Consider the following 24,603-nt stretch of genomic DNA (forward strand, 5'->3'; position numbering starts at 1 on the left):
ATTTCTTGGTTGACAGTCCCGGAAGCTATGAAAATGCTGCTTTTCAAGCCACATGTACAGATGGCTTGCCAAACCAGATATTTCTTTGCGAACTTTGACAGTTTTATGTGCTTGAAAATATCTGCTTGTAGACGATACACCCAGCTTATTTGCGACATCTCGGAGAGAGAGGTTAGGGTTTCGCTTGAAACTACCGGCAACTCTCTTTGTCGTCTCAACGGCTTCCGGTTTTCGATTTCCCCCCGATCCAGACTTCCTGGCTGTCGACAAACGTTCCCCAAACACTTTAATTACATTTTTAGTGATTTTGCCAGCTTTGCGTGCGAGTAGCTCGGATTTTCGCGATGCGCGAGCAAAATTTTGATACGCTGCTTTTCTTGCTTGGACGGCATTTTGACAACTGAAGAGTGAATTCCAAAATCAAAATAGGAGCAACATTCTACACACACACACCTTCAAAATGGGCGGTGTTCAGGGGTGAGGGGTATTTATACCCTGCTCCACACTGTGGAACAGGGTATTATAAGTTAGTGCATATGTTTGCAACACCCAGAAGGAGACGAGATAGACACATGGTGTCTTTGGCAAAAATGCTTAGGGTGGGCTCCTGAGTCGATATAGCCATGTCCGTCTGTCCGTCTGTCCGTCTGTCCGTGAACACATTTTTGTAATCAAAGTCTAGGTCGCAGTTTTAGTCCAATCGACTTCAAATTTGGCACAAGTATGTGTTTTGGCTCAGAATAGATCCCTATTGATTTTGGAAGAAATCGGTTCAGATTTAGATATAGCTCCCATATATATATTTCGCCCGATATGGACTTATATGGCCCCAGAAGCCAGAGTTTTACCCTAATTTTCTTAAAATTTTGTATAAGAGGAACAATTAGTACTATAGTCAAGTGTGCCAAATTTTATTGAAATCGGTTCAGATTTAGATATAGCTCCCATATATATCTTTCGCCCGATATGGACTAATACGGTCCCAGAAGCCAGAGTTTTACCCCAATTTGGTTGAAATTTTGCACAGGGAGTAGTATTGGTATTGTAGCTATGCGTGCCAAATTTGGTTGAAATCGGTTCAGATTTAGATATAGCTCCTATATATAGCTTTCGCCCGATTTACACTCATATGTCCACAGAGGCCAATTTTTTGCTCCGATTTAGTTGAAATTTTGCACAGGGAGTAGAATTAACATTGTTGCTATGCGTGCCAAATTTGGTTGAAATCGGTTCAGATTTAGATGGTCAAAATACCAAATTTTCCTTGTAAAATCGCCACTGCTTAGTCGAAAAGTTGTAAAAATGACTCTAATTTTCCTAAACTTCTAATACATGTATATCGAGCGATAAATCATAAATAAACTTTTTCGAAGTTTCCTTAAAATTGCTTCAGATTTAAACGTTTCCCATATTTTTTTACTAAAATTGTGTTCCACCCTAGTGCATTAGCCGACTTAAATTTTGAGTCTATAGATTTTGTAGAAGTCTATCAAATTCTGTTTAGATCGAGTGCTATTTAAATGTATGTATTTGGGACAAACCTTTATATATAGCCCCCCCATACATTTGACGGATGTGATATGGTCTCGAAAATTTAGATCTACAAAGTGGTGCAGGGTATAATATAGTCGGCCCCGCCCGACTTTAGACTTTCCTTACTTGTTTTTAAATGCAAAATTGAAAGAAATACGTCAAGTTTATATTGACCAAATTTTGACCGTATCACCCTTTATCGACTTGAAACTTGGCACAAGTAGTTGTTATTGATGTAGGTCGGATGGTATTGCAAATGGGTCATATGGGTTCACTTTTACGTATAGCCCCCATATAAACGGACCCCCAGATTTGGCTTGCGGAGCCTCTAAGAGAAGCAAATTTCATCCGATCCGGTTGAAATTTCGTACATTTCGCTAGTGTGGCCGATAACAACCATGCCGAAATTGGTCCTTATACCCCCCAAATAAATCGATCCCCAATAACAGAAAAATCTCGATTGCCACTCGAGCCAAAAATAATCAACCCAACATTTTATTGCCATAGAAAATTTTGTCAAAATTTTATATTTCTATAGAAAATTTGGTCAAAATTTTATTTCTATAGAAAATTTTGTCAAAATTTTATTTCTATAGAAAATTTTGTCAACATTTTATGTCTTTAGGAAATTTTGTCAAAATATAATTTCTATAGAAAATTTTGTCAGAATTTTATTTCTGTAGAAAATTTTGTCAAAATGTTATTTCTATAGAAAATTTTTGAAGCATTTCATTGTTGGAGAGGAATATATTGAAAAATCCAAGACATCAAGAATTCTACCAGAATTATCCTAGGCAAAGAACAGCTACTTTATTTTTCGATATATGGTCGAGGAGGGGCCCTGCCCTTTGACCCAATTTTTTTTAAAGTACAGCGAAAAAAACTAACATTTGTCGACTTACTGAAATTTTACGGAGAACTTGGGGGAGAGTGACATTTTACGGAGAACTTGGGGGAGAGTATGCAATTTATATGAGGTATATGAGTTCTTAATATTTGGTCGGGGAAAAATAAAAGGGCACAGGGAGACCTCCTTTCTCCTCAAGTACATACAGTATGTCAAGAAAGTCTTTTGACATTGCCAAATATTTCAAATTCCAGAAATAATTGAAGTAAAAATCGAGTTGTTAATTCGTTTTGAGAAAAATAAAATATGTATACTTTGCAAAATACATAATAAAATATTTTTTAAAATTAAATTATATTTAATTTTGGAACAAAACATAAGTTTTATCCTATTGTCAAAACACTTTCTTGACAGACTGTACCTTGAAACAATTAAACTTTTCCAATTTACTTGAAATTTACAGAGGATGTGGGGTAGGTTATATTATTTCAAACGATATTTGATTTTGTGATATTCGGAAGGGAAGAGGGCCTCTCTTTGCCCTGCTGTTTAAAAATTGGGCTTATAATTTGCTTGAGATTTTCTGGGACGTCTACACAATATACGCTATATCATTTTTCGATATTGGGAGGGGAGGGAGACCTCCTCTAAAACTGAAAAAAAATAGAATTTTCAAGTTTGCTTGAAATTTACAAAGGCCGGAAGGGAAGATTATGAAATCAATATGGTGTACTTGATTTTGGGGTATTTGGACGGGAACCTTCTCCTTGTCCCACACTATGAAACTTGAAGGAAAGTTTACAGATTTTCTTGGAATTTGCAGAGAAAGTGATGACCCTTTACAAAAAATAGAGCAAAATCTAACCTTCTCCGATTTACTTGAAATTGGGAGAAGATGATCAAATTTATTCAGGGTACATGATTTTTCGACGACTGGTTGGGGAAGGGGAATAGTGAAGTTGGGTAGTTTGTGAAATGAATATAGGGTACGAGAATTTACGATATCTAATCGGGGAGGAGCGAAAGTTTGAAAGAAGAATGTGGGACCGATTGTTGTCGATTGTCGATAAATTGGAACTCGGTACATAATTTTATGATTTTTCCACAGGCTTCTGCCAGGCTTTCTTAAGTACAAAACTTAAATTTACATAAAGTTGACAGACAACGTAGAGGGTGCTTCATTTTCCGGTACATGTTTGGAAAAGACATGTTCTCCGTGTCCAACACTTTAACAAATGTTAATATGGTCAAGTTTTAAGTACTTTTACTTTTTCCGATTTATTGGACGGTATGTTGAGGAGAAGTATACCTCGCCTTGACAAACCACGCTTGAAATTCACAGGAAATGCAGAAGATTGTCCAACGATTTGAATACAGAACAATTAAAAAACGAAAAATTGGTTGGAAGGGAACACCCTCTATTCGACGTTTGTTAAGCCGGTCCATTTAACATCTGCATAACCGCCCTATTTCTATATAAAAACAAAAATGGAAGTAGTCCATTTTGTTTTTTGAAAATTTGAACTTCTCGAAGAAATTTAAAAACAAAGGAACAACGTTTACGGTGCCGATTTTCCATTTTCAAGTCTTCTGTCATTACATCCCCGTTATCTGTTGCAAATGTTTATAGACAAACTTCGGTTAAAGAACAATATTTTCGGAATTTGTTCAAACAAACAATGTTTTGTCCTGTGACATGATATTATGATTCATCTTAAGTTTTTTTTTTCCCAAACTGGGGATTTTTTCAGGATATTTTTTGACTGTGGGGATCTGGGGATATAGCTGGAGATAAAGCCGTGGTTTGGGGATATTTCCACCATCAATCAGATATTACGAGGTCGGTTCGGAAACTTTTTAGCCTATCAATGAAAGAGAATAGTGAGTTTTTCAAAAATATTTTTATTTTTCAATATAATCTCCTGAAACTTCAATACACCAAATCCAACGCTTTTCTAGCAATTCTATCCCTTGATTAAAATAGTTTTCCTCAAGGTCTTCAAAATAGTGGTTTACAACTCATTTGAGGTAAAACGCTTGCAGGCAAGGAATTTTTTTAGATTTGGGAACAAGTAAAAGTCACTGCGAGCTAAATCAGGAGAATAAGGTGGGTGGTCAAGCAACTCTTACTTTAATTCGTTGATTTTAGCCATTGTTAAAATACTCTTGTGCGCTGGTGCGTTGCCTTGATGAAAAATTATTTTTTTGTGTTGTAAGCCAGGACGTTTTTCTCGAATTTGTACATTTAATTGATCCAAAAGGTTGCAATAGTACTCTGAATTTATTGTTTAACACTTTTGCAGATAGTCAATCAATAAAATACCTTTGAAGTCCCAAAAAACCGTTGCCATAACCTTACCAGCCGATTGAATTGTTTTTGCCTCCTTTGGGGCACTTCCTCCATCTTCAGTCCATTGTTTGGATTGTTCTTTTGTCTCTGGAGTATAGTGGTGGATCCATGTCTCATCAACAGTTATGAAACTACGCTTAAAATTATTTCGCTTAAAACGATCCAAACAAGCTTGAGAAATGTTCATTCCTATGCGTTTTCGATCGACTGTTAACAAATGCGGCACCCATCTTGCAGAAAGCTTTTTCATCTGTAGTTCTTCATGCAAAATTAAATGGACTCTATCATTTGAGATCATTTTATTCGTCGATAATTTAATACCATATCATGCACTTTGGCTGCAATTTATGTTGTTGTTGCTGATTTTGGACGTCCACTACGTGGTTCATCTTCAATGCTTGTACGACCACGTTTAAATTCAGCAACCCAATTTTTTACTGTTATGAATTTCTTGTCCCGATAAACCTTTTTTATGTAAATATTTAATGACAGCACGCATTTCTAATTTTTCCATTTCTAAAAATTGCGTATGCGTCTTTTCTGAACACCTGTTTCTATATGAAGGAGTTGCCAGATCGAAACAAAATTTAACATGTGGTCATAACAGAGATGGAAATTTCCAAAACACTTAACTTTTTTCTGTTTATACCGCGCTTTTTGTGCTAGGCTAAGAAGTTTCCGAACTGCCCTCGTATAAAATTCTTAAAATTTTTAAATTTTACAAATAATGCGCCCATTAAGAACTTTGTATGGTAAACTCAAAAAAAAGTGAACCATGTATGTCACTAATGCCAATTTAATTCTATTTTAGTTCATGGAATTATTATATTTGGAGAATGTTTTTTGACTTGGCGTACGTAAGTTAAATTAACTAAAAAAGAGGATCAATTCATTCACAAATCAAGCGTAAAAATTGACTCGTGTCTCCCACAAAATAGTTCAGAATTTCTCAAAATTTATATATGTCATCAATAATGCGCCCATCTAGAACTTCGTTGGAACTAAAGACTTTTTCAATATTTAACTCGTTTTTACACTAAGAAATTACTTTTACAAGTGAAAACAAAAAAATAAATAATGTCTAATAGATTTTCTTGAATTTTTCAAAAAATATTTACTTATTTTTGCGAAAAAATGTTTGTTCTAAAATTAATCAATTTTTTTTAAATTAACCAGAAATTTCATTCCTGGTGGGCCACTGTATTTTGAGTGTACCAATGACATTTTTGCAATTTTTAACCAATTTTTTCCTTCAAACTTCGAAAATAGTTTTATCAAGTGAACAAGAAAACAAGTATATACGGCCGTAAGTTCGGCCAGGCCTAATCTTATATATCCTCCACCATGGATTGTGTAGAATCTTCTACTAAGAACGGTCATCCACAATTGAATTACTTGGGTTGCGGCCGATGGCAAGGCATCTTAAAACTTCTTAACATAATCTTTTAAATTGTAAGTTAGTCCATGCGGGATATATATTAGACAAGAGAAAGGTCGATTAAATACGTATATATTCAGTTCTTATCTGGTATATAGAGGGAAGAATTAATTACGAACGGATTTGGACTTTTTTTGCGGTAATTATAGCAGATTTTGAATTGAAATATGGGGGTCGCTCTATATGGGGGCCATATACAATTATGAACACGAGTGTACCAAAAATGGCAGATTTACTGTTTGGTAGATTGGTAGAATCCTTGATGTTTTGGAGGATTTTGCAAAATATTCCTCTCCAACTAAGAGGTGCTTCATAAATTTTCTATAGAAATAACATTTTAACAAAATTTTCTATAGAAATAAAATTCTGACAAAATTTTCTACAGAAATAAAATTTTGACAAAATTTTTTATAGAAATAAATAATTGACAAAATTTTCTATAGAAATTATATTTTGACAAAATTTCTTAAAGAAATATAATGTTGACAAAATTTTCTATAGAAATAAAATTTTGACTAAATTTTCTATAGAAATATAAATTTTTGACAAAATTTTCTATGGCAATAAAATTTTGATTATTCAAACAAATAAAAAAGTCTTTGGCACTATACGAAGTTCAACTTTCTTCACATTGAGTTCATTTTAACTTAAAGAAGGGGTCACTTTTTTCTGGTTGTACCGATGTCCATTTAGGAGGACATTCGAAAACGACACCAAACTCTATTTCCCCACTTAGATTCTATTTATTTCTCGGTGGTCGTTTAAAGAAGAGGCTTTAAACTAAAAAAGCTATAAACTTTTTCATATTGGTGAGCCATAATATGCATTTTTATACCCTCCACCATAGGATGAGGGGTATATTAACTTTGTCATTCGGTTTGTAACGCATGGAAATATTGCTTTAAGACCCCATAAAGTATATATATTCTGGGTCGTGGTGAAATTCTGAGTCGATCTAACCAGGTCCGTCCGTTCGTCTGTTGAAATCACGCTAACTTCAGACAAGCTATCGACTTGAAACTTGGCATAAGTAACATAGTTGTCATTGATGTAGATCGGATGGTATTGCAAATGGGCCATATCGGCCCCCAAATAAACCGACCCCCAGATTTGGCTTGCAGAGCCTCTTAGAGAAGCAAATTTCATCTGATCCGGTTGAAATTTGGTACGTGATGTTAGTATATGATCTATGACAACCATGCAAGAATTGGTTAACATCGGTCCATACGTTTTTTTCTTTGCGTGTAACGATGACATTTTTATGAATGTATCACAGAACAATCTATTTCATAAAATTATAGGATTATATTTACCCGCCAGATTGTGATACTTTTTATATTTTGAAGTATCTTCATATTTACTATTTTGCATACAATTTCAATTTATTGTCAGTTTTGTCTGACGTCAAAAAAAAATTTTTTTGTTTTTGTGTGTTGCTGAAATAAACAATTTTTTTTCCATTTTATTACATAAATTGCGTGACTACATACGTCCATGCTTAAATACCAAATGAAATCTATTATGAGTCATAAAAAGTACTTTCTTATTCAAATATGCAACAATTACAATTAAGCAAAATATATTGTTGATGAAATTCAAAATAATCAACACATGAACATAAGCGCTTTGAAATTATAGCTTTAATTGAAAAAAAAACTTTCAATGAATTGTACAGGTTATCACAAATACCAGAATTTCTTTATATGCAAAAAAAAAAGAAAAGCATTTAGCAGATAGTTTGAAGAATGAAGATTTTCTTTTTCTTATAGTAAATTTTCATATCGTCTTAACATATTGTGTTGTTACGGCATTGATATATTCCAATAATATACATTTGTTTTTTAAATCTAAAATAAACACATAAGCTGTTAACAAATGGCAGCGGTGCGATCAACTGAGTACATTTTTATCATTTACTTTGAAAAATATTCAAATTAGCTCAATAGATGGCAGCAAATGTTCTACGTTCAAGTAAATTTTTTTGTAAAGTAAAATATTTGCAAATTGTAGGAATATTGTAATATTTTTCACAAAATAAAATTACATCAAAATTATATACAATAAATGAGGCCATAGGTTCAAACCCACAGTCTATAAAAGAAAATTGGGTAATTCCATCAAAAGAAGAACATACAAAAAAGTTTTCTTTTCCGCTAAGTTTAATTTGTCGGTATCATTTCAGGAAACAATTGGGAATAAAAATTATTAAAATGTCCTTAACACCATACGAAGATACAGATATAATTTAAGTAAAATTGACCCATTTTAGAAAAATATGAATGTTGAATTACTGCAGTAACAAACCGAAATCAATATAAGATTAAGGTATTTGTAGTTATATGAAGAGACGATGCATAGGGGGAGTAAAGATGATTCAAATTGTAAGAGGATAATTTATTCTCCATTAGAAATTATCATATAGTACCCAAAATTGGGTAATCTATCCCAGGTTAGTGGCAGCCCTATTAAAGTTAAAGTTGCAGCCCGATTAAGTTTCAGGCCCACTTAGACTATTCAGTCCATTGTGATACCACATTAATTAAAAGTACCTATTACATATGGGCACTTCTAGTTTTAACCGCTGAACCTTCTCGATTATTTCCTTTTGTTGAACCAACCAGATTGTTCCAAAAACATTAGCAGACTGCTTAAGTTAACGTTTGGGAGCCACCGTGGTGTAATGGTTAGCATGCCCGCCTTGCATACACAAGGTCGTGGGTTCGATTCCTGCTTCGACCGAACACCAAACAGTTTTTCACCGGTGGATTATCCCACCTCAGTAATGCTGGTGACATTTCTGAGGGTTTCAAAGGTTCTCTAAGTGGTTTCACTGCAATGTGGAATGCCGTTCGGACTCGGCTATAAAAAGGAGGTCCCTTGTCATTGAGCTTAACATGGAATCGGGCAGCATTCAGTGATAAGAGAGAAGTTCACCAATGTGGTATCACAATGGACTGAATAGTCTAAGTGAGCCTGATACATCGGGCTACCACCTAAAGGTCCGCCAGTAATCTAAAACTATATGCTCCTAAAATTCGCCTACGCCTTACACAAAAAGCAGGACACTCACACAAGAGGTGTTTAATTGATTCCTTTTCTTCCGCATCATGACAGCTCATAGAGTAGTCCTTATAATTCGCACCAATAGTTTTTGTAAAATCGCCTATCAGACAGCGACCCGTTATAGCAAATATCACGAGTGAAATCTGACGTCTTGAGAATACTAGCATATCTAGTGTGTGGGGCCATATTTGCTTGGTGTCGTTACAACCCTTGCAATTCTCCCATCGAACATATGTCATCATAACAGCCTTCTAACGCAGTAAGACCTTGCAGGTAGCCAGAGGCATACCAACAGATTCTAGTTCCCCTGTAATATGTAAGGTAGTTCCTAGCCTTGCTAACTCATTTGCTTCGCAGTTCCCCATATTAGGTGAATATTGTACTGTTCAGCCATCTCATTGAGAGATTTTTATTTATTTATTTATTTACACGGCTAATAGCAGCCGGGACATTACAAAATATATCTTTTCAATTCAATTAAATATAATTCATTATTCCAAGTGGGCCAGAAGGGACCCTATAGGTCAAGAAGGACCACAGCGAGTCAGAAAGGACTCCCAAGCTAGTTATTCGAGATGAGTCAGAAGGGACCCCGTTGAGTCAGTAAGGGCTCCGCGGTACTCAATAAGGTTCAATATATATAATCAGATGGGTCAGGAGGGACCCCATTGAACCAGACAAAGTTTAAAAAGTGTCACCATGGACGCTAAGGGCACGGAAAACAGGATAATATAAGCAGTAATTGGATGAGCAGGATAAAAAAAAAATATATTACAGCTAGAAATTTAGAAGGTAACACCCTTGGATCAGAAACTCTGTTGTTAAAATTAAGAATAATTTCCTTGATGGCAGGAATCGGATCGGTTAAAGAAATCAATGAATAGACCGAATTAAAGTTTTTACACAAAACATTAAGGGGATTAAATAATTCATAGTTATGTCTGCAAAATTCAGTCTTTAAGAATACAAAGTTCCTAGTTAAACGATTTGGAACATTGTAGCAAATTCTCGATGTCAATTAGGGTGAATCAGTATCTCCATTAATAAGTTTAGTTAGAAACACAATACCGTACATAAACCGTCTACGTTCTAGAGATGGAAGATCAATAAACATAAGACGACTAGGATATGGAGGCAAATCGTATAAATTATTCCAGCCAGTCGATGGCCGTTTTCGAGTTAAGGAACACAGAATCCAAGGATTTTATTACAGTTTGACTGTCTGGGTATACATCCAACTCGCCACATCTCTTATTGCTAGTATTTCTGGGTAATCGTTTCGCTATTCGAAGTTCCAGGTCATTAGAATATACTCCGAAATCCACTTGTCCATCAAATTTGGAGCCATCAGTATAGAAATCTATATAACATTTATTCCCTGGGGTCTGTGTGCACCACGCCTCACTGTTGGGAATTAGAGTTTCAAACTTTTTGTCGAAAAGTGGTTTCGCCAGAGTGTAATCCAGTACGTTTGGCACATCTGGCATTATTTTGAGGACCGAACTGTGACCGTAACTTTTTCTGACCACAGCGATAGCTCGCGCAACCGCACAGCCGTTGTTGCAGCTGACTGTCTAAAATGTCTAAAGGCCATAGAAGCAGCATGACATTAATGGAATCTGTTCCTGTCTTACTGAATGCGTCTGAGATACACAAGCAAGTCATACGTTGTACTTTATCTAAACTTGTCGGCTGCTGAAGTGCCGGCCACCAGACTACAACACCATATAGCATTATAGGTCTAACCACTGCCTTGTATAGCCAATGCACAATTTTCGGTTTTAGTCCTCACTTTTTTCCTATTGCCTTTTGAACACAAGTACAAAGCTACCGTTGCTTTCCACACCCTTTCTTCAATATTAAGCTTAAAGTTCAGCTTTCTGTCCAAAATAACGCCAAGGAATTTTGCACACTCACCAAAGGGAATTTTATTACCCCCTAAGGATATGGACTTAACCGTGGGAGTTTACGATCTTTGCAGTACATGACTAGTTCTGTCTTTGCAGGATTTACCCCAAGACCATTGTCTTTCGCCCATTTCTCAGTCATCCGGAGGGCTCTCCGTATAATATCTCTGATTGTGGATGGGAATTTTCCCCTGACTGCTAAAGCTACATCGTCTGCGTATGCCACCACTTTTATCCTTTCTTTTTCTAGGGAAACCAGAAGGTTATTTATAGCAACATTCCAAAGAAGAGGTGATAGAACTCCACCTTGGGGAGTGCCTCTGTTCACATACCTTTGTATGTTTGCTTCTTCTAGTGTGGCTGAAATACGTCTCTTCATTATAAGTTCGTCTAACAGCCTAAGTATACCTGGATCGACATTCAGAGTTGCCAGTCCATTTAATATTGAGCTCGGATGAACGTTATTGAATGCCCCTTCGATGTCTAGAAACGCCAAATTGTGTATTCATTGAACGATAGTAAGCTTTCAATAAAGCTGACCAGTTCATGCGATGCGGTCTCAGTAGATCTGCCCTTCGAGTATGCATGCTGCTGTTTCGAGAGCAAACTTGAATCGACGCTAGTTCTAAGATAAATATCTATCATCCTCTCCAGAGTCTTAAGTAGGAATGAAGATAAGCTGATTGGTTGGAAATCCTTCGCACTCGAGTGAGAGGCTTTTCCGCTTTAGGTATGAAAACGACTTTTGTTTCCCTCCACTTTTCTGGAATATATGCTATGTTTCTACATCCTTTATAAAGGGTGATTTGTTAAGAGCTTGATAACTTTTTAAAAAAAAAAAACGCATAAAATTTGCAAAATCTCATCGGTTCTTTATTTGAAACGTTAGATTGGTCCATGACATTTACTTTTTGAATATAATTTCATTTAAATGTTGACCGCGGCTGCGTCTTAGGTGGTCCATTCGGAAAGTCCAATTTTGGGCAACTTTTTCGAGCATTTCGGCCGGAATAGCCCGAATTTCTTCGGAAATGTTGTCTTCCAAAGCTGGAATAGTTGCTGGCTTATTTCTGTAGACTTTAGACTTGACGTAGCCCCACAAAAAATAGTCTAAAGGCGTCAAATCGCATGATCTTGGTGGCCAACTTACCGGTCCATTTCTTGAGATGAATTGTTCTCCGAAGTTTTCCCTCAAAATGGCCATAGAATCGCGAGCTGTGTGGCATGTAGCGCCATCTTGTTGAAACCACATGTCAACCAAGTTCAGTTCTTCCATTTTTGGCAACAAAAAGTTTGTTAGCATCGAACGATAGCGATCGCCATTCACCGTAACGTTGCGTCCAACAGCATCTTTGAAAAAATACGGTCCAATGATTCCACCAGCGTACAAACCACACCAAACAGTGCATTTTTCGGGATGCATGGGCAGTTCTTGAACGGCTTCTGGTTGCTCTTCACTCCAAATGCGGCAATTTTGCTTATTTACGTAGCCATTCAACCAGAAATGAGCCTCATCGCTGAACAAAATTTGTCGATAAAAAAGCGGATTTTCTGCCAACTTTTCTAGGGCCCATTCACTGAAAATTCGACGTTGTGGCAGATCGTTCGGCTATTCATGATGAAATGTCAAAGCATACTGAGCATCTTTCTCTTTGACACCATGTCTGAAATCCCACGTGATCTGTCAAATACTAATGCATGAAAATCCTAACCTCAAAAGAATCACCCTTTATATCACCGTCAGTCATTGTTTGTATCTCCGCCGGAGTAATTCAATCAGGTTCGGGGGATTTGACTCCCAGCTAGATTTATACTAAAGGCTGTGGAAAAATTCATTCGCCCGAACGGAAAGATGCGTCAGAAAATAATTGATGCGTCAGAAAATTTGGAAGTAGTAAAATTATAGTGTCCATACTGTAGGCCCTAATTTTCCTCACAACATTTTCAGTTAGGGTTGCCAGACTTGATTGTCAAGTTCAAACATTAAAATGTCTGTCAAGTGTCAATTGAAAAATTGATTTGTCAAGTTTTTTTGTACGTTAATTTTTTCTCTCTAATTTATTTAAAAAACACGGCGAAGGAGCATATTTTTACTATAAATAAAACTAATACTAATATGATACATATTTTTTTCTGTGCCATTATAATTTAAAAAATATAGTTTAGGTATGTATAAGAAATGTCTTTTGTGAAAAAGCATTTAGTGTTCTAAAAAATGTATATACCAAAGATAGGAATAGAATGGCCTTGGATCTAATAAAAACTATTAGTAAAAATAATAAGGATTGCAAAAACTTTCAAAAATTTTTAACCACATCCGAAGGTAGAGAATTAATTAATTATGTATCTAAGAATACGAATTATATGTGGCTAAATAAGTTTTCTTTAAAATATATAAAGACTGATTATACCCTGCGCCACACTGTGGAACAGGGTATTATAAGTTAGTGCATATGTTTGTAACACCCAGAAGGAGACGAGATAGACACATGGTGTCTTTGGCAATAATGCTCAGGGTGGGTCCCTGAGTCGATATAACCATGTCCGTCTGTCCGTTTGTCCGTCCGTCCGTCTGTCTGTGAACACATTTTTGTGATCAAAGTCTAGGCCGCAATTTAAGTCCAATCGGTTTCAAATTTAGCACATGTTCCTAATTTGGGTCAGAATAGAACCCTATTGATTTTGGAAGAAATCGGTTCAGATTTAGATATAGCTCCCATATATATCTTTCGCCCGATATGCACTAATATGGATCCAGCAGCCAGAGTTTTATGCCGATTTGCTTGAAATTTTGTACAAACATAACACTTAGTCGTATAGTCAAGTGTGCAAAATTTGATTGAAATCGGTTCAGATTTAGATATAGCTCATATATATATCTTTCGCCCGATATGGACTAATATGGTCCTAAAAGCCAGAGTTTTGGCCCAATTTGGTTGAAATTTTGCACAGGAAGTAAATTTAGCATTGTAGCTATGCGTGCCAAATTTGGTTGAAATCTATTCAGATTTAGATATAGCTCCCATATATATCTTTCGCCCGATATGCACTTATATGGACCCAGAAGCCAGAGTTTTATCCCGATTAGCTTGAAATTTTGCACAAGGAGTACAATTGGTAGTATAGTCATGTGTGCCAAATTTGATTGAAATCGGTTTAGATTTAGATATAGTTTCCATATAGATTTTTCGCCCGATATGGACTCATATGGCCCCAGAAGCCAGAGTTTTGGCCCAATTTGGTTGAAATTTTGCACTAGGAGTACAATTAACAATATAGTCATGTGTGCCAAATTTGATTGAAATCGGTTCAGATTTAGATATAGCTCCCATATATATGTTTTTCTGATTTCGACAAAAATGGTCAAAATACCAACATTTTCTTTGTTAAATCGCCACTGCTTAGTCGAAAACATGTAAAAACAAGTAAGTAAAGTCTAAATTCGGGCGGAGCCGACTATATTATACCCTTCACCACTATGTAGACAAACATTTGTGTTACCATCTCAACTACTTAAAATTTGCTGGGAGCTATATAAAAGTTTGCATTTCCAGATACAAATACTTTTAATGGAAACAATTTTTTGTACAAAAGATATTTATGATTTTTCAGGCGATACATATGTATTCGGTATATAGGACAATTAGAGTAATATTTACAATTTTTGCTACTCAGCAGTGGCGATTTTACAAGGATATTGGTTAGATCTCGCCAAGATATTGGTCAAGTGTGGGTTGTGATATATTATTTGGTCTAGTCGGGCGACTTGGAGCCTTATTTAAAACTCATCCGTTCTGTGGAAATTTTGGCATTGCAGTGTGTAGGATATGGCTAAGATATGGGGAAATAATCACAGAATTTTGTGTAAAGTGTGAGAATTTTTGCCATATTTGTATTCTCTGAGGAAACTATCCAGTCAATTGGAGGAAAATGGGTCTCAAATATGAAACAGTCTACCATATTTCCCCAACTCTGGTGTACGTATATATGAGAGCAATATACAATCTGAACCAATTTTGTCTAAATTTAACATGCATAGTTAGAATAATAATTCTGCTATCTATGCGAAATTTCACGTAAATGGGAGTATAACTTTGGCCCCCCTAGTCATATGAGAGCAAATCGGACGGGAGATTTATATGGGAGCCATATCTAAATCTGAACCGATTTCAACCAAATTTGCCACAATTACCTATACTACTAAACGTACTCCTTGTGCGAAATTTGAACCAAATCACGGCAAAACCCTGGATTTTGAGGCCATATAAGTTCAAATCGGACGAAATATATATATGGGAGCTATATCTAAATCTTAATCGATTTTGACCATATTTGGCACATACAATAGTACCGTTAAAAGTACCGCTTGTGCAAAATTTGAAGTAAGTCAGGGCAAAACTCTGGCTTTTGAGACCATATAAGTCCAAATCGGGCGAAAGATATATATATGAGCTATATCTAAATCTGAACCGATTTTAACAAAATTTGACACACTTAACGATACTATTAAACGTAACCCTTGTGCAAAATTTGGAGCAAATCACGGCAAAACTCTGGCTTTTGTGCCCATATAAGTTCAAATCGGACGAAAGATATATATGGGAGCTATATCTAAATTTGAACCGATTTCAATCAAATTTACCAAGCATTGGTAGAATGTCAATACTATCCTCTATGCAAAATTTCATGAAGATCGGTAGTAAACTTTGGCCTCTGTGGTCATATGAGTCTAAATCGGACGAAAGATATATATGGGAGCTATATTTAAATCTGAACCGATTTGGCTGATATTTTGCAAGTTTTTTGAGACTCATAAAATATTTGGATATACTGAATTTGAAGAACATCGGTTGATAAACACGCTAACTATGACCACATCGGGGATAAATATATATGGCAGCTATATCTAAATCTGAACCGATTTTTTCCAAAACCAATAGCGATTGTCTCTGTCCCAAGAAACGGCCCTATGCCAAATTTGAGGACGATCGGACTTAAATTGCGAGCTGTACTTTGTGCACAAAACAGAAACAGACAGGACAGACAGACAGACGGACATCGCTAAATCGACTCAGAATTTAATTCTAAGCCGATCGGTATACTAAAAGATGGGTCTATGACCACTATTTCTTGGCGTTACATACAAATGCACAAACTTATTATACCCTGTACCACAGTAGTGGTGAAGGGTATAATGACTCTAATTTTCCTAAACTTCTAATACATATATATCGAGCGATAAATCATAAATAAACTTTTGCGAAGTTTCCTTAAAATTGCTTCAGATTTAAATGTTTCCCATTTTTTTTTTACTAAAATTGTGTTCCACCCTATTGCATTAGCCAACTTAAATTTTGAGTCTATAGTCTATTTTGTAAAAGTCTATCAAATTCTGTCTAAATCGAGTGATATTTAAATGTATGTATTTGGGACAAACCTTTATATATAGCCCCCAACACATTTGACGGATGTGATATGGTATCGAAAATTTAGATCTACAAAGTGGTGCAGGGTATAATATAGTCGGCCCCGCCCGACTTTAGACTTTCCTTACTTGTTTTCTTCTAAAATTCGTGGAATTTTGAAGGGAATGCAGATAAAAAAATTACGGTTCCACTCAAAAACGGAACTACTAGGTTCCAAATACTGACACCTCTTTGTCAAAACTTTGCAAAAAAAAAAAAAATTAATTGTGGGGCCCATATTTGCCTAACGACAAAAGATAATTGCAACTTTCTTTGCAGAGCTTTACAAGTTCTATACAGCAAAGAAAAAAAATCATCAAAATATGTTCAAAATTGCGGAATTGACAGCTAAAACAAAATTTCATACCCCGAGGTGGCCAAATTTCAACGCCTACAGATCAGCCCTTGGAACCATTAGGGACCCACAAATTTGCAAACGTAGAGGCAACACACATCAGCTTTCACACAAAGAAAAAATTGTTTTATATCTTTATCCGTTCAAGAGTTGCAGAATTATTAAAAAACAAAAAACAAAAAAAGATTTGGAACCACTGTGCAGCACTTCATTCTACACATATAAGACCAACAACGTACTTAAAATATGTAAATAGTGGTAATGCTGAAATTAGTGCAGCTGAGTTGCACTAGGGTAATCGAGTGCTTCGTCTCTCACTTACAAGGTTGCACTCCCGTAAAGAAGAGTTGATTGTGTATTTTATCACGACTTCTTACGAACTACGATTCATGATCTCCACATCCATACTCGTATTTTGTGCTTCTGAAAGCGTTGAAATTCATACATAGAAGAAACGCATTGAAGTGGGACATTTCTTTATAAATTCATCGATGAATTCCTTGCAAGGGTAAGTGGTGCTTGACTTTTATTCCTTTACAAAGCTGCTGAAAATTCAACAAGTTTTTTGCTGGACATGTACAGTCAGGCGTGTATAGATTTGTTTTCTTTTTAATGACTCCATGAATGAAGTTCCTTAATCTTCTTTGTCCATAAAGCTCGAATAGTAATTAATTGTAAATTAAAATTCTTAATTACGGTAAAGTGCATTTCATTTTCTGGCGAAGAGGAATAAGTGAAATTTTCCTTATTACTATTGGTATTCTACGATATGTTCGAAAATAAACCCTACCCCGTTTATAGTGTTCTTTTTCTCGACTAACAACAATTTAATTTCAGTGACTCAGACGAGAAATGGCCATCGATTTCAAAATTGTTCATTCACATATGTCTATTAAATTTATTATGTGTTTCACAAATACACACAGTGTTTTGTGAAAATCCCATATAAGATACCATATTTGTGAGATATCACTTTGATTAATGTTTAATAGAAAAAAAAGAAAAAGAAATTCATGAATTTTTATTAATTACAGCACAGTTTTACGAGAACAGTGACAAATATACATGTCTTCGATTCACAGATCACTAATTTTTTTTAATAAAAGACTTTTCCTATTGCTATTAATATTGAATGGGAAAATTTTGCGCGACGATTCAATCGAATGCAAGCACATAAAATATTCAATTTGCACCTTCAACCAAAATTGATAATATTTTGTAGCCATCAGAATTTGTCATATAATGAGACAGTATGTGGTCAAGGGGTAGATAGGGTATCTAAGAATAGAATTAAACATTTATTTATTTCCCTTTACCATCGATTGTGTTTATAGTATGTGGTATATTGATGTATTATTTTCCATGACCAGAATGAAATATATGTGCAGATATGCCGGGCCATTGCCTAATATATATTCATTTAGATGGATCAGCCGATTTTAAATTCTTCGATATGAATCTTTTAGTTTTTATTTACACAGAAAAATGGCCGTTGTTATGTTGATGCTAAACCTAATGTACCAAATTATTTGATTTTAGTCGTCAATTATTATATTTTTTATGTGTTTTATTATAATAAAATCATCAACGATGATCTTTTTGTATGGAAAAGATGTTCTCATCAAAGGTGAGCCATCAGCGATGATCTTTTCGGATGAACTTTATCGATAGAAAACTCATCAATCTTTTCGTATACAAAAATCATCAACGATGATCTTATTGTATGGAAAAGTCATCAACGGTGATATTTCCATATGGAAAAGCCATTAACGGTGATGTTTTCGTATAGAAAAGTCTTCAACGATGATCTTACCGTATAGAAAACTAATCAACGGAAATTTTTTCGTATGGAAAAGTTATCAACGGTGATATTTTCGTGTAGAAGAATCATCAACGATGATCTTTTCTTCTCGTATGAAAAGTCATCAACGATGAACTTGTCGTCTCGAACAACGATGATCTTACCATATGGAAAAGTCATCAACGGTGATCTATTCGTATGGAAAAGTCTTCAACGGTAAGGAAAGTAATCAACGATGATCTTATCGTATGGAAAAATCATCAACGCTGCTTTTCTCGTATAGAAAAATCTTCAACGGTAATCTTTTCATATGGAAAATTCATCAACGATGATCGTACCATATGGAAAAGTCATCAACGGTGATCTATTAGTATGGAAAAGTCTTCAACGGCAAGGTAAATATCTTCTCGAATAGAAAAGTCATCAACGGTGATCACTTCGTACAGAAAAGTCATCAACGATTAACTTTTCGTCTTGAATAGTCATTAACGGTGCTCTTTTCGGATAGAAAAGTCATCAAAGATTATCTTACGGTATGGAAAAGTCATCAACGGTGATGTTTTCGTATAGAAAAGTCATCAACGGTGATGTTTTCGCATTGAAAAGTCCTCAACGGTAATGTTTTCGTTTAGAAAAGTCATCAATGGAAATATTTTCGTATAGAAAAATCATCAAAGACGATTTTTTCGTAAGAAAAAGATCTTCCCGTATAGAAAAGTCATCAACGATGAACTTTTCGTCTCGAATATTCATTAACGGTGTGTTTTTCATATAGAAAAGTCATCAACGATGATCGTATCGTATGGAATGTCATGAACGGTGCTCTTTTCGTATAGAAAAGTCTTCAACGGTAATCTTTTCATATGGAAAAGTCATTAACGGCGATTTATTCGTATGGAAAAGTCTTCAACGGCAAGAAAAGTCATCAACGGTGATCACTTCGTACAGAAAAGTCATCAACTATGAACTTTTCGTTTCCAATAGTCATTAACGGTGTGTTTTTCGTATAGAAAAGTCATCAACGATGATCTTATCGTATGGAAAAATCTTCAACGGTAATCTTTTCATATGGAAAAGTCATCAACGATAATATGACCATATGGAAAAGTTATCAACGGTGATCTATTCGTATGGAAATGTCTTCAACGGTAAGGAAAGTCATCAACGATGATCTTATCGTATGGAAAAGTCATCAACGCTGCTTTTCTCATATAGAAAAATCTTCAACGGTAATCGTTTCATATGGAAAAGTCATCAACGATGATCGTACCATATGGAAAAGTCATTAACGATGATCTATTCGTATGGAAAAGTCTTCAACGGCAAGGTAAATATCTTCTCGAATAGAAAAGTCATCAACGGTGATCACTTCGTACAGAAAAGTCATCAACGATTAACTTTTCGTCTTGAATAGTTATTAACGGTGCTCTTTTCGGATAGAAAAGTCATCAACGATTATCTTACGGTATGGGAAAAGTCATCAACGGTGATGTTTTCGCATTGAAAAGTCCTCAACGGTAATGTTTTCGTCTAGAAAAGTCATCAACGGAAATATTTTCGTATAGGAAAATCATCAAAGATGATTTTTTCGCAAGAAAAAGATCTTCTCGTATAGAAAAGTCATCAACGGTGATCACATCGTACAGAAAAGTCATCAACGATTAACTTTTCGTCTTGAATATTCATTAACGGTGTGGTTTTCGTATAGAAAAGTCATCAACGATTATCTTACGGTATGGAAAAGTCATCAATGGTGATGTTTTCGTATAGAAAAGTCATCAACGGTGATGTTTTCGCATTGAAAAGTCCTCAACGGTAATGTTTTCGTCTAGAAAAGTCATCAACGGAAATATTTTCGTATAGGAAATTCATCAAAGATGCTTTTTTTCGCAAGAAAAGTATCTTCTCGTATAGAAAAGTCATCAACGGTGATCACTTCGTACAGAAAAGTGATCAACGATTTACTTTTCGTCTCGAATATTCATCAACGGTGTGTTTTTCGTATAGAAAAGTCATCAACGATGATCTTATCGTATGGAATGTCATGAACTGTGCTCTTTTCGTATAGAAAAGTCTTCAACGGTAATCTTTTCATATGGAAAAGTCATCAACGGCGATCTTTTCGTCTAGAAAAGTCATCAGCGATAATCTTACCGTATGGAAAAGTCATCAACGGTGATGTTTTCGCTTTGAAAAGTCCCCAACGGTAATGTTTTCGTATAGAAAAGTCCTCAACGATGAGATCATCGTATGGAGATACCGTATGGAAAAACCTTCAACGGTATGGAAAAGATCTTTTCGAATAGAAAAGTCATCAACGGTGATCACTTCGTACAGAAAAGTCATCAATGGCAATCTTTTCGTCTAGAAAAGTCATCAGCGATGATCTTATCGTATAGAATGTTATCAACGGTGCTCTTTTCGTATAAAAAAGTCTTCAATCGTAATCTTTTCATATGGAAAAGTTATCAACGGCGAACTTTTCATATGTAAAAATCATCAACGGTGATATGTTCGTATGCAAAATTCATCAACGGTGGTATTTTCGTATAGAACAGTCATCAACGGTGATATTTTTTGCATAGAAAAATCATCAACGAAGATCTTAAGGTATGGAAAAGTCATCAACGCTGATGTTTTCGTATAGAAAAGTCCTCAACGATGAGATCATCGTATGAAGATACCGTATGGAAAAACCTTCAACGGTAAGGAAAAGATCTTTTCGAATAGAAAAGTCATCAACGGTGATCACTTCGTACATAAAAGTCATCAGCGATGATCTTACCGTATGGAAAAGTCATCAACGGTGATGTTTTCGCTTTGAAAAGTCCTCAATGGTAATGTTTTCGTCTTGAAAAGTCATCGACGGTGAGCACTTCGTACAGAAAAGTCAACAACTATGAACTTTTCGTTTCCAATAGTCATTAACGGTGTGTTTTTCGTATAGAAAAGTCATCAACGATGATCTTATCGTATAGAATGTTATCAACGGTGCTTTTCTTTTCGTATAGAAAAGTCTTCAATCGTAATCTTTTCATAAGGAAAAGTCATCAACGGTGAACTTTTCATATGTAAAAGTCATCAACGGTGATATGTTCGTATGCAAAATTCATCAACGGTGGTATTTTCGTATAGAAAAGTCATCAACGGTGATATTTTTTTTTCATGTAGAAAAATAAACAACGATGATTGTTTTGTACAGGAATGTAACCAACGGCGACCTTTTTTATAGAAAAAGTCATCAACGGGGATCGCTTCATGTAGAAACGTTATCAAATGTGATCTTTTCGGATAGAATATTCATCAACGAAGATATTTTCATATAGAAAATTCATCAGCGATAATCTTATCGTATGGAAAAGTAATCGATTTTTTTCTTATAGAAAAGTCATCAAGGTTGATCGTTTCGTATAGAAAAGTCATCAACAGCGATCATTTTGAATAGAAAAGTCATCAAAGATGATGATATTTTCATATCGAAAACTCATCAACTGTAACCGTTTGAAATTTCAAGTCATCAACGCTAATCTTTTCATATGGAAAAATCATCAACGATAATCTTTTCATCTGGAGAATTCATCAACGGTGAACTTTTCATATAGGAAAGTCATTAACGTTTAGCTTTTCCTAGAAAAAGGTTATCCAAAATGATTTTTACGGACAGAAAAGTTGTCAGCGATAATTTCTCTGGTTAGAAAATTCATCAACGGTTGATGGACATCAACGTTGCTCTTTTCGTATAGAAAAGTCATCAACGGTGTTCTTTTCATATGGGAAGGTCATCAACCGCGATCGTTTCGTATAGAAAAGTCCCCAACGGTGCTCATTTCATAAAGAAAAGCTTCCCAACGACGATAGTCAACGTTGATATTTTGGTATAGAAAAGTCAACAACGATGACCCTTTCTTATGAAGTCATCAAGGGTTCCATTTACTAGCATGTCTTAGGGAGCCACCGTGGTGCAATGGGTAGCATGCCCGCTTTGTATACACAAGGTCGTGGGTTCGATTCCTGCTTCGACCGAACACCAAAAATTTTTTCAGCGGTGGATTATCCCACCTCAGTAATAAGAAGAGAAGTGATAAGAGAGAAGTTCACCAATGTGGTATCACAATGGACTGATACATCGGGCTGCCACCTAACCTAACCTAACTAGCATGTCTTCGAATATGCTAGTAACTACCTGTACTAGCTTCCAAAAAGCCATTTATTTCCCAGGAACGAACGATTTTTAATTTGAAAAAAACTTTAAATTTCCCAAGTATGTTATGACAATATTACTCTAATTATATTTTCTTCTATGGTTGTGGTCAACATAATCCATGTATATTATCTATTTCTTATGATATAAATATTTCGCAAGAAAATATTTTAAAATTTTGCAAATATTTCATTTAAAAAGACAAACAAGAGAATTTCATTATCAATCACAAGTTTGTACCAAATTCTTGACAAAACGAAAATATGCATTGCGAATGGATTTTACAATGTATCCGCTGCAATATAGAGATTCTACAGTGTGATCAGCTTGTCGATTGCATTTGCTATGAGTAGGCATGTGATAGCAGTCAAGAGCCTCAGGTTTTATTCAGCTGGTGCCAGATACACTAGGTCCGTTAAAATATACTGGCAGCAGACGCATGACCAGACGACGTTGGATGCTACGCTACGCTAGAGGAAAAACAAAAAACGGTCTATTTCAAATGGTGAAACTTGTGGGATTAGTGTACAACAAAGTGAATGAACGAATGCAATGATAGGCATTCGCTAGGGCGTGCGTCCTCACCCACCGAATAAAGCATGCCTTCTAAAAGCAGATGGACACTATTCTAGTAGGATGTTCTATCGCATATATTCTCATTTCTTGTGCTACTGGTTTGCATTTTGGCCAAGGGACTGTACACTTCTGGGCCATTTCAATGTTCGCCACAAGTATATTGTATATCGCTTGAAAATTGGTTTTATTTTTGAAAAAAAAGAGAAAAAACTATTATAGCTACATATATAGTGTACTACATGAGTTGTGGGGACAAGGATGGACTGACCAATAGATGGATATTGTTCTTTCCTATGATCATTCATTGAAGATACACACACGCACCAAAAAAATTAACTTTTATGAGAAGATGGTAATTATCTCGTGCGAAAATTGAACTAAATTGTATTGCACTCTTTGAGATTGCGATTCTGCTTACATTGAACTTATTTGTACTTTTATTGAACTTTATACTCACGTATACAGTGTTGCCAGTATAGGGGATTTTTATCCAAATCGGGGATATTTTTTTCTGGGATGGGGACAAAATTTTTGAGTTGGGGACTTGAGGATTTCCACAAATTTGGGGGTTTTGTGAGTTATGGTTTATATGAAATTCTTTACTTCTTTCTTCTTTACTATGCTTTACAAGTATATACAGCAGTAAAGGTCGAAACACAATGAAAAAAAGCATGCGTATGCTTTAGTTTCGTTCTTTGCCTTAAAGCGGCTTTATTTTTTAAAACACACATAACATGATAAGTCCCCGGTCTAACAAAGAAAAACACATTTTTTTTGTCAAAATTCGTTTTTATTATTCAACATAGTTCCCTTCAAGAGCGATACAACGATTATAACGACCTTCCAATTTTTTGATACCATTTTGGTAGTACTCCTTCGGTTTTGCCTCAAAATAGGCCTCAGTTTCGGCGATCACCTCTTCATTGCAGCCAAATTTTTTCCCTGTGAGCATCCTTTTGAGGTCTGAGAACAAGAAAAAGTCGCTGGGGGCCAGATCTGGAGAATACGGTGGGTGGGGAAGCAATTCGAAGCCCAATTCATGATTTTTTGCCATCGTTCTCAATGAC

At 35.5% G+C, this 24,603-nt stretch overlaps 1 long non-coding RNA gene across 1 annotated transcript; it reads right to left on the reverse strand.

The window, feature by feature from the left end:
- Positions 1-23,044: 23,044 nt before the first annotated feature.
- Positions 23,045-23,641, reverse strand: LOC142224113 (uncharacterized). Its single transcript, XR_012719039.1, has 2 exons — positions 23,550-23,641; positions 23,045-23,430 (listed from the first exon to the last, which is right to left on the reverse strand). It is a non-coding gene; the product is annotated as an uncharacterized LOC142224113 (long non-coding RNA).
- Between the last annotated feature and the right edge of the window lie 962 nt (positions 23,642-24,603).

Source organism: Haematobia irritans, chromosome 2, assembly GCF_050003625.1.
Source record: "Haematobia irritans isolate KBUSLIRL chromosome 2, ASM5000362v1, whole genome shotgun sequence".
Taxonomy (NCBI): Eukaryota; Metazoa; Arthropoda; class Insecta; order Diptera; family Muscidae; genus Haematobia; species Haematobia irritans.